This window comes from Geotrypetes seraphini, chromosome 2 (assembly GCF_902459505.1).
Source record: "Geotrypetes seraphini chromosome 2, aGeoSer1.1, whole genome shotgun sequence".
In the NCBI taxonomy this organism is placed as follows: Eukaryota; Metazoa; Chordata; class Amphibia; order Gymnophiona; family Dermophiidae; genus Geotrypetes; species Geotrypetes seraphini.
The window spans coordinates 165,778,997-165,791,847 of record NC_047085.1 but is presented as its reverse complement, the minus strand read 5'-3'; the positions used below and the strand labels follow the sequence as shown (position 1 = coordinate 165,791,847).

The window sequence follows — 12,851 nt, the reverse complement described above, 5'->3', positions numbered from 1 at the left end:
TGCTAATGGGACATGACATAATCAGCATTTGGGATACAAATATGCTAATAGAGCACCTAATGTTGCTTGTCAGTTAATTTTTTATTTTACATATAACTGTAATAGTGCCTTTCTGCTTTATCATTAATCGCAGTGAAAGCAGCTTCCTTGAGCTAATATCTTAAAATTCAGAGCAGTGATTTAAGTTTGGAAAACAAATTATTCTATCATGTATTTCCCAGCATTTGTGGACCTGTAGGGGCAACAGGTCACAGTCTATAACAGAGACTGCCAATTCCGAGCAAAAGTTATATCATTGGTCTTATATTCCTCCCTCACCACTGCCTTTCTCTTGCATCAGCATCTATGAAATCTGGAAAAATACCCATTTAAAAGTGAAAGTTTTGAGAATGTGCTCTGGCAGCAATTATCTCTTTGATAGGGAATTAAAAACGTTATGTTTAAATCTTTCTTTTGAGAATTTCTAAGCAGTTTTTAAAATAGTTTTGTGACTTTGTTGGCATGCCTAACTACCATATTTTTTGCTCCATAAGACACACCCTAGATTTAGAGTAGGAAAACAAGAAAAAAAAACCCATTCGAAAACAAATTGTGTAGTAACATATACTAGGCTCTGCACTCAGCCCCCCTCACTCCCTGCCAGGCTTTGCACCCAATCCCACACTCCTTGCAAGGCTGTGTACCCTGTCCCCCCTCCCCTACTAATGCAATTTTTTCCTTTCATTATTCATATACACACAGCAGATATAGATTCTCAAAACTGACACATTTTGATCACTAAATTGAACATAAAATCATTTATCCCAGGACAAGCAGGCAGCATATTCTTAACGTATGGGTGACGTCACCGACGGAGCCCCGGTACGGACCTTTTTAACTAGAAAGTTCTAGTTGGCCGCACCGCGCATGCGCGAGTGCCTTCCCGCCCGACGGAGGAGTGCGTGGTCTCCAGTTTCTTCGTTTCCGCGGAGCGAAGAAGACGCATGTGGTTTCAACGGCCGTTGAACACTTCTTTTTTGCCTTCCCGCTCGCGTATTTTCTGATTTTTTTCTTATTTTTCCCTTCGGTTTTCTGTTTTCTTTCTAATTGGTAAAAAAAAACTTTGTTTTTTCCTTTATTTTTCAACCGGCCCCGGCGGGGCCTGTTGCCATCATACAAGCCTCCGGCTTTGATTTCGCGGAGGCCGTATTTCCCTTCATGCCCCCCCAGCCGGGTTTTAAGAAGTGCCAGCGGTGTGCACGCCCGATTTCCCTTTCGGACCCACACAACTGGTGCCTACAGTGCTTGGGTCCGGAACATCGGGCTGACTCCTGCACCCGCTGCGCGACTCTCCAAAAACGCACACTTAAAAATAGACAAATCCAGCAGAATCTCCTCTTCGGCACCGGTTCTGCTATGGATCCGACCCCGACGTCGACGGCACCGCCGAAATCGGCACCGTCAACATCGACACCACCTGATCCTTCTGCGGGGTCGATAGCGCCAGGTAAGCCGGCTAAGAAGCCTTCTACTTCCCTCGAGCGCCCTCCAGCCACGGCGGTGACACCGATCCTTCCGACGTCCCGCAAGTCCCGTAAGCGCTCCGCTCCGATAACGGTGAGTGCCTCTTCATCGGCCTCCTCATTGCCGGAGCGTAGAGCAGCACCTATGGTACCGAAGAAAAGTAAAACGGTACCGGTGCCCCCATTGGAGGACCGTATCTCGGCCATCCTCCAGAACAAATTGCAGGAGCAGCTACAGCACCAGCTTCAGGAACTGCTTCCGACCCTGCTGGCACCACTCCTTCCGGTACCGGTCCGGCCCGAGCCTCGCACCACTCAGCCAGTGGCCACCCCCTCGGTACCGATGAACACTTCCATGCCGGTCTTATCTGCCCAGCCTACACTTCAGACTTGCGCGGCGGAGGACCCCTCCCGGCCCCAGGATCGACATCGATCGTCTCGGGACCGGGATCGGCACCACTCCTCCCGGGACAGAGATCGGCACCGGTCTTCATCTCCCGGCACCGTATCCATGAGATCTGGCAAGTCCCTTTCTAAAACCCGCCATACTGAGCCGGCCATCAGGGACCCAGACTTATGGGAGCAATCCCCACTCGGTACCGAGGAGGATGCCTCTTCCACTGATGAGGAACCCTCCATGGCTGAATCCACCTCCAAACCCGAGCAGTCCTCATTTACGAAATTCCTTCGGGAGATGTCTGCGGCTCTCTCCATCCCACTTGAGTCCGACTCAAAGAAGTCCCAGGCCTTTTTAGAAGCCTTGGACTTCGATCAACCCCCCAAGGAGTTTCTCAAACTACCCGTCCATGATATTCTACGGGAGACATTTTATAAAAATTTGGAGAATCCCCTTACTGTTCCAGGTGCCCCTAAGAAACTGGACAGTTTATACCGGGTCATCCCTATCCCGGGATTTGATAAACCCCAATTGCCACATGAGAGCCTCCTGGTAGAATCCACTCTCAAAAAATCTCATGGTTCCAGTGTCTATGCCTCCACCCCTCCTGGCAGAGAAGGTAAAACAATGGACAAATTTGGAAAGCGCCTGTACCAGAATGCCATGCTGGCTAGCAGAGCCAACAATTACTCATTTCATTTTTCTTTTTACATGAAATATCTGGTACAACAACTTTCTGCTCTGCAAAAGTATATCCCTGAACGCAAGGTTCCATTATTTCAGCAACAAATTTCCACCCTCCTTCAGCTTAGGAAATTCATGGTACGCTCAATCTATGACTCTTTCGAGCTCTCCTCCCGAGCCTCTGCTCTGGCAGTGGCCATGCGACGCCTTGCCTGGCTGAGGGTATCTGACCTTGATGTGAACCACCAAGACCGCCTTGCCAACGCGCCCTGTCTTGGTGATGAACTTTTTGGGGAGTCTCTGGATACCACGACACAAAAACTTTCGGCTCATGAGACGAGATGGGACACCCTCATTAAGCCTAAAAAGAAGACTCCGCCAACACGACCATACAGACCTCAGTCCTCTTACCAACGTCGTTTTTCTGCTAGGCCACTTAATCCTCCTCAACAGCAATCTCGTCGGCCTCGCCAACAACAACAACAACACTCTCAGGCTCGCTCGCAATCTCACCAGACGGCCAAGCCTCTCCCTCAAACTAAGCCTCCTCAGCCCTTTTGACTCCTTTCTCCAGGGCATAGCCAGTCTCCAACCCTCGCTGCCTCTGCCTCAACCTATCGCTGGGGCACTCCGCAGGTGGACCTCTTTGCAGCTCCTCACAACCATCAGCTGCCCCAGTTCTGTTCCAGACTCTTCTCTCCGCATCGTCTGGCCCCGGATGCATTCCTACTCGACTGGACGGGTCGGTTCCTCTATGCCTTCCCTCCACTTCCTCTGATGTTGCGGACCCTGTTCAAACTCCGCAAGGACAGGGCCACCATGATTCTCATCGCCCCTCGGTGGCCCAGACAACACTGGTTCTCCCTCCTGCTTCAACTCAGCTCCAGGGAGCCCATTCCTCTTCCTGTATTTCCTTCTCTGCTTACGCAGCAACATCAGTCTCTGCTACATCCCAATCTGTCTTCCCTCCACCTGACAGCTTGGTTTCTCTCGGGCTGACCTCTCCAGAAAACCTGTCTCAGCCTGTCCGTCGCATTTTGGATGCCTCCAGGAAACCCTCCACACTCCAATGTTACCATCAGAAATGGACCCGGTTCTCCTCTTGGTGCCTCCTGCATCATCACAATCCCACCTCATTGGCGGTGGAAACCGTACTGGACTATTTGCTCTCTCTGTCTAACGCTGGTCTCAAGTCTACCTCGATCAGAGTCCACCTCAGTGCCATCACTGCTTTTCACGAGCCTATCCTTGGAAAACCCCTCACGGCTCATCCTCTGGTTTCCCGGTTCATGAGAGGCCTCTTCAATATCAAACCACCTCTTCAACCTCCCCCGGTCGTCTGGGACCTCAATGTGGTTTTGTCAGCCCTCATGAAACCTCCTTTTGAGCCTCTTGCTACTACCTCGCTCAAACTTCTCACATGGAAGGTGCTTTTCCTCATTGCCATCACCTCTGCCAGGAGGGTTAGTGAGCTACATGCACTGGTCGCCGATCCACCGTTCACTGTTTTTCACCATGACAAGGTGGTTCTGCGTACCCATCCTAAATTCCTTCCTAAGGTGGTTTCAGCCTTTCACCTCAACCAGTCCATCGTGCTACCTGTCTTCTTCCCAAAACCCCATTCTCATCCTGGGGAACAGGCTCTTCACACGCTGGATTGTAAGCGTGCCCTGGCGTACTACCTTGACCGTACCAGGGCTCACCGCTCCTCTCCTCAACTCTTTCTGACCTTCGATCCTAACCGTCTGGGTCACCCTGTATCTAAACGAACGCTGTCCAATTGGCTTGCTGCCTGTATTGCGTTCTGTTATGCTCGGGCCGGCCTGTCACTGGAAGGAGCTGTCACGGCCCATAAAGTCAGGGCTATGGCTGCTTCTGTGGCTTTCCTCCGTTCCACGCCTATTGAGGAAATCTGCAAGGCGGCCACTTGGTCTTCAGTTCACACATTCACTACTCACTACTGTCTGGATGCCTTCTCCAGACGGGATGGACACTTTGGTCAATCTGTGTTACAAAATTTATTTTCCTAATGGCCAACCATCCCTCCTCCCTCTCTGTTAGCTTAGAGGTCACCCATACGTTAAGAATATGCTGCCTGCTTGTCCTGGGATAAAGCACAGTTACTTACCGTAACAGGTGTTATCCAGGGACAGCAGGCAGATATTCTTACGACCCACCCACCTCCCCGGGTTGGCTTCTTAGCTGGCTTATCCTAACTGGAGACCACGCACTCCTCCGTCGGGCGGGAAGGCACTCGCGCATGTGCGGTGCGGCCAACTAGAACTTTCTAGTTAAAAAGGTCCGTACCGGGGCTCCGTCGGTGACGTCACCCATACGTTAAGAATATCTGCCTGCTGTCCCTGGATAACACCTGTTACGGTAAGTAACTGTGCTTTTTCCTACCTTTGTTGTCTGGTGATTTAATTAGTTTCAGGTTGGACTTCCTTCTGACTGTGCATCTAACATTTCTTTCACAATCCAGCCCCATCCCCTTTGGGTCCAGGTCTCTATCTTTTTCCCCTCTGCAGATCCAGTGTCGGTTCTCCTTTGTACCTACCACCACCTTTTTGGTCCAGACCTCTCTCTCTCTGTCTTTCTTCTGCTTCCCAACCCCCTCTCCATGTTCAACATTTGTTCTCCTTTCTTCCAGGTTTTTCTCTGCTTCTCTCTCTCTCCTTCCTTCCTCCCTCCCTGGTCCTGAATCTTTCTACCTCTCTGCAGTTTCTCTCTTTTCCCTCTATACTTTCCCTAAGTCCAACATCTGCCCCCCTCCCCCTCTTCTACCTCCCCTTTGTTTCAGTTTTCTCTGTGTCTCTATCTTCTTTCTGCTAACATTTTGAGTCTTCCCCTCTTTACCTCCTCTAGTCCAGTATCTGCCCTGTCTTCAAGTCTGTTCCCCATTCTTTTCTATCTCTCCCCCGCCCCATGTCCAGATCCAGCATCCCGTCAGGGCCCTCACAATGGGCGGGGCCTTACCTTCCCTGCTTCCTGCAAGGTCGTTGTCTCTGGCTCCCAGATGGTTCTGGGTTGAGTTGGGATGGTTGGTAGAAGTCCTCACAGTGCAGAGCTGCAGCTTCTGCCTGGGTCCAAATTCATGTTCCGGAGTTGGAAGGCTCTCACCGCCTCCCCAACAGTTGCTCTTTTTGCTTGCTACCTGGGGCAGGAGATCGGGGGAGACACAGCTCTCCTTTTCTGTTGAGAGGTCGTCTTCGGTGCTGTAACCGCCGCTGAGCTAATTATGGCAGCCTGCAGAGTGAACCTAGCAGGCTGCCGTTGGCCTCTGAAGCACATTTCCTCTACCGCAGTCCTGCCCCTTCTCTGATGTCAGGGGCGGAACCGCGGCAGAGGCAACATGCTTCGGAGGCCAGTGGCAGCCTGCTAGGTTCACTCTGCAGGCTGCTGTAATTAGCTCAGCGGCGGTTACAGCATCGAAGACAACCTCTCTCGCTGGGTGTGGGAAACAGCTTGGAGGTAAGAACCCGTCCCCCGCCCGTCGCAAGCCTAATTAGCTTTAAAGGGGGGAATTCAGAGACACTGTGTGGGAACCAAGAAGACAGCCGGGTGCTCACAGACGCTAGGGAGAGCCGTATTTGGCACAGGCCTTTAAAAAGGTAGGATGGGGTGGGGGTGGGGTGTTTAAAAAAAAAAAGTATAAGGCGCACCGACATTTCCACCCACTTTTGGGTGGAAAAAAAAAGTGTGTCTTATGGAGGGAAAAATATGGTATGTACTTTTGTAATCTGCCTTGAACTTCATTTGTAATATGCAAATATTTGTAATAAGTTTTGTATTAGTGATATTAGTATTTAGAAGTCAGCTTTTATGGCTAGAAAACTGATACCATTCTGGAGGAAAAAGTAGGGGGAGGGGATTTTGATAGTAAATCTCATTTAGAACAGCAAATCCACAACTTCTGCAAAATAACTCAGCAGGGCTTCTTTTGGATTGAAATCTTCTGGATTGCCATTTAAGACAATAAATTTTATTTGGAAGTTTGGATCCTTTGGTCCCACAGAAATAGAAGCAAGCTCATGGTAAAACTTTCACCAAAGTGGATTCTACTATGTCCAGAATATCTTAAGACTGCTGTTTCTGTACAGTGTACCATAAAGAATAGAATGGAGATGATTTTGAGCTCTTTTGTTTTGCCTTTTCTTGGCATCTAAAATATTTTTACTCTTCCAAGCTGAGAACTCAAGATGCATAAGTTTCTTTATCTTTTGATATTATTCCAGGGTGATTGATACACTTAGGGGTTGATTCTACAAATGGTGTCCCAATTGTAGGCGGCAGTAGACATCCTACCTCTGTCTCATCAGCCAACTAGGACATACTTTAAAAAAAAAAAAAAAATCCATGCAGGGAAGGACGTGTCTGACTCGTGCCTAAAGAGGCATCTAGGAATGCCTACCGACGCCCAAGGCCAGCATAGCGTGGTTTCCACTGGAAGTGGCCTTGAGTATCCATAGGTGTCCCTATGCTTCTCTAGGTGCAAGGCAGATGTCTTAAATGTAGGCTTGTAAAATGCTGGCTTCTGTTAGAAAAAAAAAAAAAAAAAGATGCAGTTCTCAAAAGGACACATGATTGGCGGACACCGAAATTGGCGTCCTTTAGAGAATCAGGCCCTAAGGGCCTTTTAAAAAGGCTTTCTTTGGAAGGTTTGATCCAGGGAAAATAACCTTTGTCAAGGATGTGTTGAGTTTGTATGCATGAAGGTTTAGATTCAGCATTGCATGTGCTTCTGAAACTAAAACTTTGTGCTACTAAAGCATGCAAGGATGTGCGCTGTGAGTTCTAAATTGCTATCATTAGAGGATCTGATTCTGGCAGTGGAGCACACTAGATAGTTGAGCTAGTTCTTCTAGCATTTTTACATTGCGCTCTACCTGATTTCTTTGAGGAGAAAAAGTCTTTTTTAAAGAAAAATTTAGGATTTGATATTGCTAGGATAGCTCTTATTTTTTGTTGCTCAAGTACAGAGATTCTTAACAGGTACTATGCATACCCAAATTGAGTATGCAAGACAGCAGCAAGAGAAAGGGAGAGGGAATTTGATAATACTGCCTTTCTGTGTTTACAATGAAAGCGGTTTAATGTTAAAATACATGTATACCAGTGATTACAGATTATAGCACAATTTGAATGGGATTCTGATATACCGCCTTTCTGTGGTTGCAAAGTGGTTTACATATATGTATATAGGTTCTTATTTTGTACCTGGGGCAAAGGAGGGTTAAGTGACTTGCTCAGAGTCATAAGGAAATACAGTGGGAATCAAATTCAGTTCTCTTCGTTCTCAGAGGCAGCTGCACTAACCACTAGGCTGCTCTTCCACTCCAACAACAGGGAGTACATAGTGCCCCGATGTCACAAAGCCTATAAATAAATCCATTGATGCCTCTTATTTCTCCACCTCTATGGGACTGTGCGGTGCTGAGGCTCACCAGCTGCTTGTTTGTGATCAAGTTCATCTCTGCAAGGCCTGCGCTGTGCCAGGAAATAGAGATCAACATCTGCTTCCACCCCACACCAACATCAGCATCAGCAGACTGTAGAAGTGTGCTGAGTAGGCAGCAGGAGCATACAGCTGGCGAGGTGAATGGAGATTAGAGGCCAGGGTGGTTAGGAAGAGAGCCGAAGGTGGTTGGTACATGATGATGGGGGAGGTGAGTGGAAAGTGGATGGCATTCGATATATGTGAGTGGGAAGGTAGAGCTGAAGGTGGATGGTACTTGATAGGGGTGGGTGGGAAGGGAGAGCAGGGGCTAGATGGTACTCAGTTTTGGGGGGGGAGAGAAAGAGCAGGAGCAGGATGGCACTCGGAGGTGGGGGAGAACAGTAACTGGAGTGTGGGGAAGAGTGAGAGGATGAAATTGGAGTTTACAAATAGACATAAAAGAGAGGAAATATTTCTGACAGCTCTGGTGAGGGAGGTAATGGAAGAAGACATAGGAGAAGAAGAGAAGGACAAATTGACATAGCCACTAAAAAAAAGGTAAGAGAAAGGGAGAGGGATTGGGACTTGTATACTGCCTTTTAGTAGTTATACAGCCACACTCAAAGTAGTATATATACAAGGGCTTCAAGTATTTTTCCCTATCTGTCCCAGTGGGCTCACAATCTATCTAATATACCTGGGGCAGCGGAGGATTAAGTGACTTGCCCAGGGTCACAGGGAACAACGCAGGGTCTGAACTCACAATCTTAGGGTGCTGAGGCTATAGCTTTAACCACTAAGCCACACTCTAGAGCAGGGGTGGGCAACTCTGGTCCTTGAGGGCCGGAATCCAATCGGATTTTCAGGATTTCCCCAATGAATATGCATTGAAAGCAGTGCATGCAAATAGATCTCATGCATATTCATTGTGGAAATCCTGAAAACCCGATTGGATTCCGGCCCTCGAGGACCGGAGTTGCCCATGGCTGCTCTAGAGTCTAGACAGGTAGGAAAGCAAAAAAGAGAGATTGAAACATGTGCATGGAAAAATAAAATGCCCTCCAGCAAAGGTTATAAAAACATGGTTTTATTTTGAATGTGTTAACTCAGGGGTCTCAAAGTCCCTCCTTGAGGGCCGCAATCAAGTAGAGTTTTCAGGATTTAAGCAATGAATATGCATGAGATCTATGTGCATGCACTGCTCCCTATGCATATTCATTGGGGAAATCCTGAAAACCTGACTGGATTGCGGCCCTCAAGGAGGGACTTTGAGATCCCTGTGTTAACTGGAATTTATGTTTCAGAAATGTGCATCGTGGATAAGGTGACCATACGTCCCGTTTTGAACGGGACCATCCCGTTTTTAGCTCACATGTCCCGTTGTCCCGACGCATAGCTTCAGGCCACCAAAATGTCCCGTTTTCAGAAGCAGCGGGACAGGCGAGCTAAAAACGGGCTGCTGCTACCTATTTGTCTAAGCCACTGCCGCACTAACATCATCTTCATTCACCGACTGCACAAGCCTCTTCCCCCCCCCCCCTCACCGACATCAATTTTGGCGTCGGAGAGGAAGTTCCGGGTCAGCCAGGCAGTGATTGGCTGGGCCGGAACTTCCTCTCAGAAGTCAAAATTGACGTCGGGGGTGGGGGGGAGAGAAGGCTTGTGCAGTCACTGCACGAAGATGTTTAGTGCGGTTGTGGCTTGTACAAATAAGGAGGCAGCGGTGGTTTGGGCCGGGCCAGGAGAGAGGATGAAAGACCAGGGGGGAGGGGGAGGAGGTAGAAAGAAAGACAGAAAGCGCTTGATGAGCTTAAGGATGGCGACATTATAATGTTTCAGAAAGATGACCCAGAAAATGATAACAGTGGAGTAACAACAGCAAAGGAATATGTCAGAGACCTGTATCATCGTGCTAATGTCATCTTCTGTGATAAAACTATTCCTAATGATCCTGGGCTTGTTGTTACATTGTCAAATAGAATGAATTACTTTCCAGGTTGCAAAGACAGTTGCACAAATACTTAATACCGATGCAATGTTACTACAGTTTTTTAAGTCCCAAGGTTACAAAGATGGACCAGGTAACCCTCTCAGACATAATTATTAAGGTACACTAAGAGATCTACTACAGTTTTTCAAACCTAGACAACCCAAGAAACACTACCAACAGCTCAAAATGAAAATTACAGATTTTGAGAAGTTTTAAATTCATATGGCTAAACAGCCAGTTTAGGGAAGAGGACATAACACTATATCCAGACAAACATGGATGTGTACGGGACTTGTTAGAAGAATGTAAAAAGACTGTAGAACTCTCTGAGAAGGGGTCGGGGAAATTAAGGCTGCTAGAAATTGTAAGCTACAAAATAATTGGAGTGCATCAAGAAGATGAACTGTTTAGAATGTTTATCCCCTGCAACAAGCTGGACCTTTTGAATAGAGGAAATACTTTTGGATCAGATAGACATAGATAAAGAAAATGAAATGCTTATTACAGTATATCAGTACAGCCACAGTAAGTAGTTATCTTACCGTTTTGCCAAACTTCATTCTATCTGGCTTAAACAATGCATTTAGGTCCTCAGCGGGCCACCACACACTCAAGTTGTTTCATTGTGTCTGGCTTTATGCTCCCATTCCTCATCGGACCAATAGATATTTTTATAAATATTTTTAAGACTTATTATTTTAAATATAATTTTAAATATATGCTAAGAATACTTAGCTTTGTATGTTCGACGCTAGTCGGGAGGGAACAGCAATCGCCAACATGTTTCGCCCGTAAAATTCCAAAGGCTTTATCAAGGCTCCCTCTCCCTAAATAGATATAGAATACACCCAAGTGTTCATAAATATCTTAACCCAGCATATATATTTATAACATGCTTCAATAAAATCCTTACAACGTTAAAAAAATGTGTTTTTTAGCTCTCACCATTCACACAGCTCTCTCCACCATTGCGTCAGGAACGAAATGGCGGTCACGCTCTAAGTCAGCTGATTTATGCGTAGCCCCGACAATGACGTCAGGGACTAACGTCATACAGTTTTAATAGCATTTTTTAGTAAATGTAGTACAATTTAATGGATGACAAAAAATAGGGAGCCCCCGGGGGCATCTATTATATTAAGGAGCCCCACTCGAGCTCATTATTTAGGCCATTCGGGACTACAGTATTCAGACGATAAATCCATCGTTGTTCAAGTAGATTCAGTTTACCTTCCCAATCCCCTTCATTTTCATCTTCACTAATACTGTCAATAATTCTCCATTTCAAATGTTGGGTACCATGCCCTTTATCCACCCAGTGCTGAACCATCAGGGCTAGCATAGCCCCGGTGCTGATGCGTGACTTGTGTTCATTCAAACGCACATTGACAGCCCTCTTGGTTCACCCCCACATACACCAGGTCACATGGGCAGACTATAATATATACTACTCTAGTGGTTTTACAGGTCGTGTCAGCCCTCGATTTAACCTTGTACCCTGATTGGGGGTCAGTCCATTGGAGCCCTTCTATCGCTAGACTACACCATTGACATTGCCGGCAGGTAGTATGACCAGTGTGAACTGTCCTCCTTGTATCAGATTTACTCAAAGCCTGCCCAATAGTCTTGCCCCTCCGATAAGAAAAAAGGGGGGGTTCAGAGAAACCATCATGCAAATGCAAAATGTGCCAATGCTGCTTAATCAGGGAGATCAAAACCCCAGACGCTTTAGAGTAAGGAAGCACACAAATCAAACGTCCCTCTTCCTGCACGCGTGGTTTGTCCATCAATAACAGTTCCCTCTGGGCATACCGTGCCCGAAGGTAAGCCTGCCTCGTGGAACTTTTAGGGTACCCTCTATCGTGGAACCGCCCTTCCAAATCTTTAGCTATTTTTTTAAAATCCTCTAGCCTAGAGCACACCCTCCGCGCTCTTAAATATTGACTTATAGGGAGACTGTGTTTTAGATGGTAGGGATGGAAACTCTCAAAATGGAGAAGTGTATTGCGAGCTACCGGCTTCCTGAACAAGGTGGTGTCTATTTTCAAATGTTCCTTCTTAATAAGAATATCCAAAAATTCTATCTCCGTTGTACTGGAATGAGGGACAAACTGTAGATTAGGACTAATAGAATTGATCCATACAAAGAACTCATTCAAACCTTCCTCCGTGCCCTCCCATAGGAAAAAAATGTCATCCAAAAATCGCTTCCAAAGAGAAATGAATTTAAAAAAATCAGAAGGGTATATCACCTCCATCTCAAACTTATGCATATACAATGTTGCTATGGACGGAGCCAGGGTGGCTCCCATGGCCACTCCCTCAATTTGTTGGTAAAACGTCCCTTTATATTCAAAAAAGCTATATTTAAGGACCCATTGGGCCAACTGCATAAGAAAAGGAGTGGGTATTCTCAGATGTTCAACCCTATTGCTCATTACCTCTTCAACAATAGTTAAGGCTTCATTTTGGGGTATCTTAGTGTACAATGATACCACATCTAATGTAACAAGAATAACATCACTATGGGGGATAGTAATATCCTGGAGGGCCCTAAGGAGGTGAGAAGAGTCCTTAAGGTAAGATTTTACTCTCCCTGCCTCAGCTCTTAAAAAAATGTCCAAAAATTTGGACAACGGTTCTAACAAGCTATCCCTGGTATTCACTATAGGTCTACCAGGCGGCTTGGTGAGGCTTTTGTGGATCTTGGGAACAAAACGAATACTCGGGACCCTAGGGTATTTTTCCAACAGGAACTGATATTCTTTACGAGAAATTTGACCTGATTCATAATGCTGAGTTATAAAATTGAAAATGTCCTTCATTAGTGGACCCGTAGGA

At 46.7% G+C, this 12,851-nt stretch overlaps 1 protein-coding gene across 1 annotated transcript in view; it reads left to right on the top strand.

Moving 5' to 3' along the window:
- Window positions 1–12,851, top strand: part of TMX3 (thioredoxin related transmembrane protein 3) — a 201,550-nt gene that overhangs the window by 91,440 nt on the left and 97,259 nt on the right. The gene's annotated exons all lie outside the window — the stretch shown is intronic.